The following is a 12,892-nucleotide window of genomic DNA, read 5'->3' as shown; positions in this document are numbered from 1 at the left end:
TACAAATAACTAAATGCAACCACGTTTAAAGAATTACAAGAAAGTATGAAAATTATGTATCACCTAACAGTATCGATAAAGAGATACACATCATAAGAATCAAATAGAAATTCTGAAGTTGTAAACAAAAACAACTAAAATTAAAAATTCATGAGAGAAGCTCCATAGCAGACTTAAGCAGGGAGAAGAAATTTGCGGCATGCAAACAAGCAGACCAACATAGATATAATGGGAATCCCTGAGATGATAAAGAAAGGGGCATGTTATAGTATGAGTTTTATTACCACAAAAAGATATGTTGAAGTCCTAATCCCCAGTACCTCCGAACGTGACCCTATATAATGTGTATAGATGTAATCAAATTAAAATGAGGTCTTCAGGCTGGGCCTTAATACTGTATGACCGGTGTCCTCATAAAATGAGGAAATTTGGACACAAGCATAGGGAAATGATGTGAATTGACACAGAGAGAATGTCATGTGAAGACAGAGGTGGAAATTGGAATTATGGTGCCACGAGTTACGAGATGTCTGTGGCTATCAGAAGCTGCAAGAGGTATGGAAGGAACCTTCTTCACAAGTTTTAGAGTGAGTATGACCCTGCTGCAACATTGATTTTCAGACTTTTAGCCTCCAGAACTTTGAGACACTAAATTTCTATTATTCTAAGCCACCCAATTTGTGGTATTTTGTTACTATCCTCCTAGGAAACTAATACGGAGCACAAAGAATATTAGAAGAACTAAGTCTGAATATGATAAGCCTCTCGAATATGATAAGAGGCATGAATCTACATATCAAAGAATCTCAATGTACCCCCAAAAGGAAAACTCAAAAGAGATCCACACCTAGATACATCATAATCAAAATGTCAAAAGCAAAAACCAAAAAAGACAATACCGAAAGCAGCAAAAAAGAAGTGACTCATCATACATAGAAGATCCTCAGTAAAATTAACCACTGTTTTTTTATTAAAACCATGGAGTCCAGATGACAGTGGGATGGCATGTTCAAACCACTGACAGAGAAAACAATGTCAACCAGAATTCTATATCCAAATAAGTATCATTCAAAAATGAAGAAAATGATGATAGTCTCAGATCGACAAAGACTGAGAGAATTTGTTTTTAGCAGACCCACCCTACAGGAATTATTAAAAGGAGTCCTACAAAGTGAAAAGAAAGGAGGCCAGAAATAACTTAAATCCACTCAAAGAAATAAAGACCACTGGCAAAGGTAACTCAGTACATAAGTGAATGTAAAATGTATTATTATTTATAATTCTTTGTTTCCTCCTACCTGTTTTATTATTTTTTTTCAAGATTTTACCTATTTATTTGACAGGGAGAGAGTGTGAAAGCACAAGCAGGGGGAGCTTCAGAGGGAGAGGGAGAAGCAGGCCCCCTGCTGAGCAGGGAGCCCAATGCAGGGGTCCATCCCAGGACCCTGGGATCACTACTGGAGCCGAAGGCAGATGCTTAACAGACAGAGCCACCCAGGCGCTCCATCTCCTACCTGTGTTAAAACCCAGCTGAATATCATCATCATCATCATCATCATCATCATAAATAATCTAAAAACATAAAAAATAAAAAATAAAAACCAACTACACAAAGCAAAAATTATAAAAATATTCTGGTGGACTTATATAAAGATGTTGCTATGGTTATAACAGGACAAGGATGGAGGAGGAAGAGTTGCTATATTGCAGCAATTTTTTGGTATACAATTGAAATAAAATTGGTATTCATGTTAATATGTTAACTGTTAATGTTACTATGCTAATTGTAATTCTTAGGGCAACCACTAAAAAATGACTTGGAAAACAATAGAGTAAAAGAAACAAGGGAATGAAAATGGTATAGAAGAAAATATCTTTAACACAAAAAAAGATAGTAATAGAGTAATAGAAGAATTTAAAAAAACATAAGACATATATAAAAGGAATAAGAGCAGATGTAAATGCTAGCATAGTAGTCACTAATTAAATCTTTTTCTCTCCCCTTTTCATATAGACAAGCACATTTGCATATATATACTGAAAGTGCCATTATTTGATTTACCAAAAAAGAAAGGTATAAGGAAGAACAATGCATGAAGCTAAGTTACAAGGTTAAAATCAGAACATTATATTCTGGTTGGTGAGTTGGAGATACTAGTTGTAAACAAAAGTTTTTTAAAGTTGTGTTGCATTTTTCCTTTTTCAGAGATAATTTTAATTTACTTTGACCTGATTTGAGCCACATTAAAGAACCAAATCATTCTCATCTCTTTATTTTTTTTAATTTTTTTTAAGATTTTATTTATTTATTTGACAGAGAGAGAGGCAGCGAGAGAGGGAACAGAAACAGGGGAAGAGAGAGAAGCAGGCTTCCCGCTGAGCGGGGAGCCCGATGTGATGCGGGGCTCGATCCCAGGATCCCAGGATCATGACCTGAGCTGAAGGCAGATGCTTAACAACTAAGCCACACAGGTGCCCCTCATTTTCATCTCTTTAAAGGACGCTCCATAGGAATAGCTTCTGAGTAATAGAGAATTTGCAATTTATTTAAAACGCACCTTATATCTCAAAATTCAGCTGCAAGGTATAGTCAGAGCACACTCAGTTTAATTTGGGGTGTGGACAAATTTTCCGTAGAGCCATTATGGATTCTCAGATTACTACCCATTCTAATGGATCTCCCATTTCAGCGCGAAGCATTGTCCTTCATGGCTAATGAAGTGGAAAGCTGAGAACTATCTGTGGCAAAATAGCATTTCCCAATTTGTTATCTCAGGGGGAAAAGTCATTATTTTTCTAATCCTGACAATGTTTCCCCATGAAGTGACAGCATCAGAGATATTTTTGGCCAATGCAATAAGCAAGCAAACTAATCCATAAAACTAGGCTATAGTGTGAGCATGTAGGTCAGTCTTTCCACTTGATTTTGATTAACCCTGTCATCAAAGACATGAAATCATACTTTCCATCAAAGTCATGGTTATTCTGTGCCACTCAAATTCCACTGCGTGAAAGAGACCTTTGTGTGATTTAATTGTGGATTTAGAGGAAACCAAAAGGGATACTTGTGAAATATGAAAGCAATTAACTAGATTTTGCTCTAGAATAGAACACTCTGAGTCATCCTAAGAATCAGCTGACGCGACTTGCAGGTTTTGAGAACCCTAACTTTTTTGTATGGCTAAGAATAACTGATCTACTGTTCCTGAGCCAGTTGGTTTCCAGATACTGCCCTGTCTTCTCTAGGAACCTTAGGATCCTTAAACAAGCATGTCACTTGACTAGTGTTCCCAGGCTCTGCTACAAGCTAACTCCTATGTACAGGCATCAAATTGAGTATGACCCGTTTCTAGGACGTAGGCAAAAGTTGTATTTTTTGCTTAAGGATAATAACAATATCATGAGAATAATTCAGACTATTGGATCTTCAGGCCTGAACATCTATGGATCCATTGATAAAGTTCTATATGACCAGACTGTCATTTACACTACCACTGAGAGAACATGGCATGTGTGATATTAAGTTCCAAGGTGACATACATGTTCTATTCTAGAGCAAAATCTAGTTAACTGTGGCTTGAGGTTTTATTGTAGTTAGAGGGTAGGGCTGGTGTGAGGGCTCCTGCACATGGACAGTGGTTTGTGTTGTTTGAATCTTCCACTGGCACAAAAAGAGGGAGCACCTATGCTTTTTTTTTTTTTTTTTTTTTTTTAATCAGCTTGACCAGATATGAAACAGAAAAGGAGAGGGAGGAGTACTGGTTGAAAGCTGTGTGTGGTTACGTATTCTGCAGAAGAGTCTTTCCTGCTCTGGTCATATTTACAGTTACGAGTTTCTCCCTTCAAAGAGTTTCAAATGAGTATTATCAGAGTTATGGCCTTCTCCAAAACCCCTCCTCCATCACAACAGTTGCTTTAAATTGTCTACTTATTATTTTAATAAACTGTATTTTTTTAGAGAAGTTTTAGATTTATAACAAAATTGAGCAGAAGGTACAGAGAATTCCCACATATCTCCTTCTCCCATAAATGCGTAATCTCTCTCATCATCGATATACCCCATCAGAGTGGTAAATTTGTTAGTATTGATGAACCTACATTAATATATCATTATCACCCAGCATCCATATTTAACATTAGGGTTCACTCTTGGTGTGCATTCTATGCGTTTGGACAAATGTATAATGGCATGTATTCTCCATTATAGTAGCAAACAGAACAGATTTACTGACCTAAAAGTCCTCTGCTAACTATTCATCCCTCACTGCCTGCCTTACCACTGGCAACCACTGATCTCTTTACTGTCTCCATAGTTTTTCCTTTTCCAGAATGTCATATAGATGGAATCATACAGATTGTAGCTTTTCACATTGACTCTTTTTTTTTTTCACTTATTCGTGTGTATTTAAGATTCCTCCACTTTTTTCATGGCTGAATAGCTCATTTATTTGTAATTTTGAGTAATATTCCATTGTCTAGATGTATCACATTTATCCATTGATCTACTAAGCTACATCCAGGTTATTTCCAAGTTTTGACAATTATGAATAAAGCTGCTCTAACTATCCCTGTGTATGGACATATTTTCAACTCCTTTGGTTAAACACAAAGGAACATAAGTGCTAGATCATATGGTAAGAATATGTTTAATTTTCTAAGAAACTACCAAACTGCCTTCCAAAGTGTGTACCATTTTTAATTCCTGTTAACGATTAATGAGAGTTCCTATTGCTTCTAATGTTCACAAGCATTTGGTGTTGTCAGTTGCCTGGCATATTACCCATTCTGATAAGTGTGTAGTGGCATCTCATTGTTGTTTTGATTTGCATTTCCCTTATGGCATGTGACTCAGGGCATCTTTTCATATGGTTATTTCCCACCTTGTGTATCTTCTCTGGTGAGGTATCTGTTAAGGCCTTTGGACCATCAATGAGGTTATTTTGTTTTCTTACTGTTGAGTTTTAAGACTTTCTATGTTTTTGATAATAGTCCCTTATCAGATATGTCTTTGCAAGTATTTCCCCCATTCTGTGCACTAACTTTTCATTCTGTTGATATTCTCTTTTGTAGAGCATAATTTTTTAGTTTAAATGAAATAAATTTATTATTTCTTTCATGGATTGTTCTTTTGGTGTTATGTCTAAAAAGTCATCAAAAAATCCAGGGTCATCTAGATTTATTTTCAAGGAATTAAGCAATTTTAGCTTTTATATCTCTCTATAGAATCCATTTTGAATTCACTTTTGTGAAAACTTTAAGATCTATGTCAGATTCTTCCTTCCTTTCTTTTCTTTTTTTCTTTCTTTTTTTTTTTTTTCATGTGGATGACCCATTCTCCAGCAACATTTGTTGCATCAACTTTCTTTGCTCCATTGTATGGCTTTTGCTTCTTTGTCAAAGATCAGTTGTATATATTAATGTGAGTTTATTTCTGGGTTCTCTATTCTGTTCCACTGATCTGTCTATTCTCTCACCAACAGTACTTTGTTTTGAATATTGTAGCTTTATAGTAAATCTTGATACATTATTTGTTCTAGTTCTGTGAAAAATGCTGTCAATATTTTGACAGGGATTGCATTAAATCTATGGATTGCTTTGGATAGTATAGACATTTTACAATATTTGTTCTTCCAATCCATGAGCATGGAATATCTTTCATTTGTTTGTGTCATCTCCAATTTCTTTCATCAGTGTTTTATACTTTTCAGAGTCCAAGTCTTTCACCTCTTCGGTTAAGTTTATTCCTACATATTTTATTATTTTTGGTGCAATTGTAAATGGAATTTTTTAAAAAAATTTCTCTTTCTGCTGCTTCATTTTTGGTGTACAGATTTCTGTACATTGATTTTGTATCCTACAACTTTACTGAATTCCTTTATCAGCTCTAGTAGTTTTGGGGTGGAATCTTTAGCGTTTTCTGTATAGAGTATCATGTCATCTGCAAATAGTGAAAGTTTGAATTTTTCCTTACCAATTTGGATGCCTTTTATTCATTTTTCTTGTCTGATTGCTGTCTCTAGGACTTCCAATACTATGTTGAATAAAACTGATGAGAATGGACATCCTTGTCTTGCTCCTGGCCATAGAGGAAAAGCTCTCAGTTTGTCCCCATTGAAGATGATGTGGGTTTTTCATATATAGCCTTTATTATGTTGAGGTATGTTCCCTCTAAGCTTAGTTGGTTAAGGGTTTTTATGTTCCCTCTTGTTGATGGGATGTGTCACATTGATTGATTTGTGAATATTGAACCAACTTTGCATCCGGGAATAAATTCCACTTGATCATGGTGAATGATTGAATGATTTTTTTAATGTATTGTTGGATTCAGTTTGCTAATATTTTGTTGAGGATTTTTGCATCTATGTCCATCAGAGATATTGGCCTGTAGTTCTCTTTTTTTGTAGTGCCTTTATCTGGTTTTGGTATCAGGTTAATGCTGACCTCATAGAAAGAATTTGGAAGATTTCCTTCCTCTTTTATTTTTTAGAAGAGTTAGAGAAGAATAGTTATTAAGTCTTCTTTTTTTCACTACCAGTAAGATTTTTCATTTATTCACTGCATTTGCCCAGGGTAAAGAGAGAAGGGAAAGGGTCAGCATGTGTGTCACAAAACAATAGCAAGTGGGAAAGGAAGTACCTGGCAAGAAAAATCAACCATCAAATAAACACTCCTCAGAGATGGAGTCACTAAACCCCAAGGGGGCTTAGTTTCCTGCAGTTCAGAAATGAGGGGAAGGGATCAGGGAAAGAACAGATAGGTACTAGTTTTCCTACCCTCCCCTATCCCCCATAAATTCAAGATTTCACACAAAGCTTTGGTTTCTAGCAGTAAACATGGAGTTACATTCGTCCATCTCCTGTTAAACAATCTTGTGGCCACTTTGACATAAGTTTCGTGCACCTGCATAGAAGCTCCTGAGTTACGTGGATAAACATTCATTTTCCCTTTTATGGTCACCCAACTCTACTTTCTATATGGAAGCCCTCCCCCCATTCATTCTGCTTCTCTCTACCCTAAGATTAGAGATTAAAGTAGGTGTGATCCATCCAAATACAAGTGTATTAGTATAAATCACATCAAGGAATGGTCTTGACACAGGAGATTGGGAACAAGGGATGGAGTGTTCTTACTTAGTGTCTTCAGAATTTTCGCACAAATCACTTAGGAGTCATGGAGACAGCCCAGCCCACAAATTAAATGTGTATGTGTGAGGGCTTTGGGGGTAAGGGTGAGAGAAGAGGGGATAGGGTAGGAATCAGGTTTTTAGGACAGAAGATCTAGCCCAAAATAGGAAATACGGGAAGGGGAACACAAAAGGGTGGTTTAAGACCCCCACACTTCAAGAGGGCTCACGAAGCTATGCCCCAGATTCTTTTCCTGGCGTAGAACATTTTGTCAAAGATGCTTTGGCTATTTGTCTCAATACAAAAAGTTTTTAAACAATAAGAGAACATGGAAAAGACCAATACATTATATTTACACAAAGCAGGTCACCTAGCAGTCACACAGTCAGCTATTTGTGAAGTCTCACAAAGCCCAGACCAATACGATAACTAGAGGGGGCCGGTGATTGGGGGGAACAAGAACTCCAGATCAGACACACATCTCCCAACGTGTTCTATTGAATTTACCTTGTTTCCACACAGTGAGGTAAGTTTGTGGTGATCTCACAGCATGTGAATGAAATCTTTTTTTCTCGGTCAGCTACCACGACACTCATCACTGCTGCAGGGCAGGACACCGGCTCCACAAAGGCACCACAAAGAAGCCATGGCTTACGGTCTCTCTGCAAGCCAACAAGGAAAGCCCAGAATTTATAAAGGTTAAGAAATTTAGCCCTTGCATCATACACCCATCCCGGGGCAGCTCAAGAAGGATACAGAGGTATTGTTCTTAAACCTCTCCTTACCAGGGGCGCCTGGGTGGCTCAGTCGTTAAGCGTCTGCCTTTGGCTCAGGGCATGATCCTGGCATTGTGGGATCGAGCCCCACATCAGGCTCCTCCGCTGGGAGCCTGCTTCTTCCTCTCCCACTGCCCCTGCTGTGTTCCCTCTCTCACTGGCTGTCTCTCTCTCTGTCAAAGAAATAAATAAAAATCTTAAAAAAAAATTGCTTAAACCTATCCTTACCAACCCAACTTTTTGGCACGCGCGCACACACACACATGCACGCATGTACACACAGCCTGTTGTGCATGGTAGGCCTAACCCGATGCAGTGAAGAATGGATCTGGTATGTAAAGTGAGTCCTGTGCCCTGGGATTAGAAGTCCAGAACAGGGATCCTTTATTACACGTATAGACAATCTTCAGCTACTCTTGGCTTCCCCTCTGAACTTTTCACTTGGTGCAGCCTCTCCTAACCCTCCTGCACCACCTTTTTCTGTTCAGACCAATTTCAATCTTCTGGCAGAAGTAGTCCAAGTCATGGGGCAACAGTTAAAACCTAGTCTCCCATGAGACACTGAAGGTGGAGGGGTTTCAAGAGAACAATATGGCGGAAAAGCCAGATTTAATTGGCATAAATGAGGTAGTTCAATCGGCTATGTAATCCAAATACTTGTTCTCCTTGGTAATAAAGCAAAAAGTGTTCTTGCTGTGCAGACCTGGAGCGGCTGTCAAGTTATTCCTGAGATCGCTCGTGTACCTGAGAACACAGTGCAGGAATGAGAGCCTTAAGATTGAAATACACAAAAATACAAGACTAGAGAATTTATATTACCAGAAAAAGTTACAATGCAAAAGACATGTCACTCACACACAGCTAGTGCAGTTGGCATCCTGAAGAGAGCAGGGCCCAAGGTGCAGTTATCCAAGAAAGCACGTAAAATTCTATCGGCCCAGAATGGGGTGCGAGTAAGCTTAGGAGCAAGCAGGTCTGCAGCTGTTCCCCCCAATAATTCCTTTGCCTACTGTCACAACCCATTGCTTGGGACAGTCTAGCATCCTATCCCAAGAGTGGGTTATGAGACAAGAGGTAGAAAAACCCTGCCTTACCCCTAGAGATTCCCTCCCTCGGAGGGTAGTGATTCATGGGTTAAGTCCATCAATCTGGCCTCATGCTTCATCTGTACACTCTGGCATGGGAAAAATTATCATTAGATATCCTTTGAAAGGAAAACAACTTCCCTGTCCCTTTCAAAAGCTAGAGATTCTGGGGGTGGAGACTCATAAAGCATGCAGAGTGGGGTTTTCCCCAAAACTCTCATGCGCATTTGGATAAAACATGCTCGTAGTTCATTTGCTTCCCCCCTTCCCCCCAACACAGGTATTAACTCTCTAAATATCTGGTAGAATCCACCTGTGAAACCGTCTGGTCCTGGACGTTTGTTGGTTGGGGTTGTTTGATGACTGATTCAGTTTCCTTGCTGGTCTGTTCAAATTTTTCATTTCTTCCTGACTCAGTTCGGGGAGGTTATATGTTTCTAGGAATTTATCCATTTCTTCTAGGTTGTCCAATTTGTTGGCAAATTTTTCATAATATTCTCTTATAATCCTTTGAATTTCTGTGTTGTCGGTTGTTATTACTCCCCTTTCATTTCTGCTTTTGTTTTTGAGTCCTCTCTCCCTCTCTCTCTCTTTTTCTGTTTGATGAGTCTGGCTAAAGCTTTATCAATTTTGTTGATTTTTTTCAAATAACCTGCTTCTGGTTTCATTGATCTGTCCTATTGTTTTCTCAGGTTGTATATCATCTATGTCTGCTCCAATCTCTATTATTTCCTTCCTTCTACTGGTTTGGGGTTTGCTTGTTCTTCTTTTTCTAGCTCCTTTAGGTTTAAAGTAAGGTTGTTTGAGATTTTTCTTTCTTCTTGAAGTAGGCCCATATAGCTATAAACTTCCCCTTGAGCACTGCTTTTGCTGCATCCTCAAGGTTTTGGACCATTGTCTTTTCATTTTCATTTGTTTCTGTATACTTTTTAATTTCTTATTTCCTGCTTGACCCACTCATTGTTTAGTAGCATGTAATTTAACATCCATGTATTTGTGGTCTTTCCAGATTTTTTGTGATGGATTACTAGTTTCATAGCACTGTGCTTGGAAAAGATGCATGGTATGAATAAAAAAATATTATTATAAAAAAAAAAGAAAGTGAAGGGATGGAAAAGTATCTATCATGCAAGTGGAAGTGAGAAGAAAGCTGGGATTGTGATACTTGTATTGGACAAAATAGACTTTATTTTTTTTAATGATTTTTTATTATATTATGTTAGTCACCATACAGTACATCCCTGGTTTCCGATGTAAAGCTCGATGCTTCATTAGTTGCGTATAACACCCAGTGCACCATGCAATACGTGCCCTCCTTACTACCCATCACCAGCCTATCCCATTCCCACACCCCCTCCCCACTGAATCCCTTCACTTTCAATCTGCATGTGTCTTTAGGTCTGAAATGAGTCCCTTGTTTTTTTAAAAAAGATTTTATTTATTTTAGAGAGAGAGAGTGGGGGGAAGGGCCAGAGGGGGAGGGAGAAGGAAAAGCAGGCTCCATACTCTGTGCAGAGCCCAACGCGGGGCCAACCCCATGACCCTGAGAGCACCACCACGGCAGAAACCAGGAGTCGGACACTCAACTGACTGAGCCACCCAGGCGCCTCTGAATTGAGTTTCTTGTAAGCAGAATTTAGCAGGGACTTGCTTTTTTATCCATCTGTCACCCTATGTCTTTGGATTGGAGGATTTGGTCCATTTACATTCAAAGTAATTATTGATAGGTATGTACTTATTATCATTTTGTTACTTTTTTACGTTTGCTTTTGTAGTTCCTCTCTGTTGCTTTGCTCACTTGCTCTCTTCTCTCATGGTTTCCTGTCTTTCTTTAGTGATAGAGTTGGATTCCTTTCTCTTTAATTTTTGCGTATCTATTACTGGTTTTTGATTTGTGCTTATCAATGGGTTTATATACAAGATCTTATGCATACAGCAGTCTATAGTAAGTTGATGGTCACTTAACTTTAAACCCATTCTTTATTCCCACATTTTAGGTATAAACCCATTCTTTATATATTCCACATTTTAGGTATATGGTATCATACTTTATTTATATGCTTTTATTCTGTGGATCCCTTTAATGATTTTTATAGATATACTTAGTTTTGCTGCTTTTGTGCTTCCTATTTTTCTTACTCCTATTTATGGTCTTTCTTTTCCACTTGAATCCCCTTTAACATTTCTTGTCGAGGGCTGGTTTAGTGGTGATGAATCCCTTTACCTTTTGTTTGTCTGGGAAACTCTTTATCTCTCCTTCTATTTGGAATGATAGCCTTGCTGGATAGAATATTCTTGGTTTCACATTTTTTTCTTTCAGCATTTTGAATATATCATGCCACTCCTTTCTGGCCAGCAAAATTTTGCTAAAAAAATCAGCTGATAGCCTTATGGGATTTCCTTTGTATGTAACTGTATTCTTTTCTATTGCTGCTTTTAAAATTCTCTATCACTACTTTTTGCCATTTAATTACTATGTGTCTTAGCATGGATCTCCTTGGGTTGATTTTGTTGGGGGTTCTCTGTGACTCCTCAATCTGGATTTCTGTTTTCTCTCCCAGATTTGGGAAGTATTCAGGTATTATTTCTTCAGATATATTTTCTGGCCCCTTTTCTCTCTCTTCTCCTTCTGGGATCCCTATAATGCAAATGTTATTATGCTTGGTGTTTTCACCGAGTTCCCTTGGTCTGTTTTCATTTTTAAAATGTTTTTTCTCTCCTGTTCAGCTTGATTGCTTTCCACTATTCCATCTTTCAGGTCACTGATCTACTTCCTCTAGTCTACTATTTATTCCTTCTAGTGTATTTTTAATTTCAGTTATTAAGTTCTTCATCTCTAATTGGTTCTTTTTCATGTGTTTTATCTCTTTGTTGAGGGTCTCACTGAGGTCCTCCATTCTTTTCTCAAGTCCGGTGAGTATCTTTATGACTATTACTTTAAATCCTCTAGCACACATATAACTTAATCTTGATTTTGTTTAGCTCTCTTGCTGATTTTTTCCTGTTCTTTCATTTGGGGCATACTCCTCTGTCTCCTCATTTTGTCTAACTTTCTGTGTCTGTTTCTATGTATTAGGAAAGTCAGCTATGTCTTCTTTTCTTGAAAGTAGTGACCTTATGAAGAAGAGGTCCTGTAGTGTGCCCTGCAGTACAGTAGCCCCTGTTCAGATCCTGGCACTTCAAGGATGTCTCCTATCTGTGTTGTTTTGCAAACTACTGTTGTGGCTGAGTCACATTTGCCTTCAGTCCAGTTGTCTGTGATGGCTCTCTTTGCCTGTTGTGGGCAGGGTTTGGTTCCTGTGCTGTTAGTGGGCCAGTCTGACTTGAGTCAGACCAGGTGCTTGCCAGGCATATAGTAGCACCAAACTGCAGGGCACTTTCTCTGTTGTCCCCTGAGAAGCTGTGGTTGGTGGTCAGGGCCTGAAGTCAAACCCAGTGTCTGCCCTCAGCTCCCTGGTGGGGCTGAAGTTGAACAGATAGTGTGGTTATCTTCCTCTCTACCTGCAGCAAGAATCACTTTGGAGTGGGGCCGGCTGCTGTCAGGGCTGCTTGCACACAGCCAGGCTTGTGTCACCACTTTGGCTGGGCTCTGGCCAAGAGTGTACTGAAGGGGGCAGGACCAAACGAGAACATGGGGGCAGGGCAGAGAGTGTTATCAAATTCGAGTGGGTCTCCTATGGGAAGAGACATGGAACCAAAGACTGGTTGGAGGGGGCATGTCTACAGGAGAATGTGTGGGTGAGGTGCACTGTCAGCAAGTCAGGTAGCAAGTGTTCTTGCACTGCTGGTTCCCACAGGTGTCTTTGTGTTGAGGCTGAGGGACAGGGGAGGGAAATGGCACCTGCTATCTCCTTTATTCCTGGAGAAGTTTCCCAAGGATCCTTGCTCCTCCAGCCATGCTTTGAGA

The sequence above is a fragment of the Ursus arctos genome, chromosome X (assembly GCF_023065955.2).
Source record: "Ursus arctos isolate Adak ecotype North America chromosome X, UrsArc2.0, whole genome shotgun sequence".
In the NCBI taxonomy this organism is placed as follows: domain Eukaryota; kingdom Metazoa; phylum Chordata; class Mammalia; order Carnivora; family Ursidae; genus Ursus; species Ursus arctos.
This window is presented reverse-complemented; position numbering follows the sequence as displayed.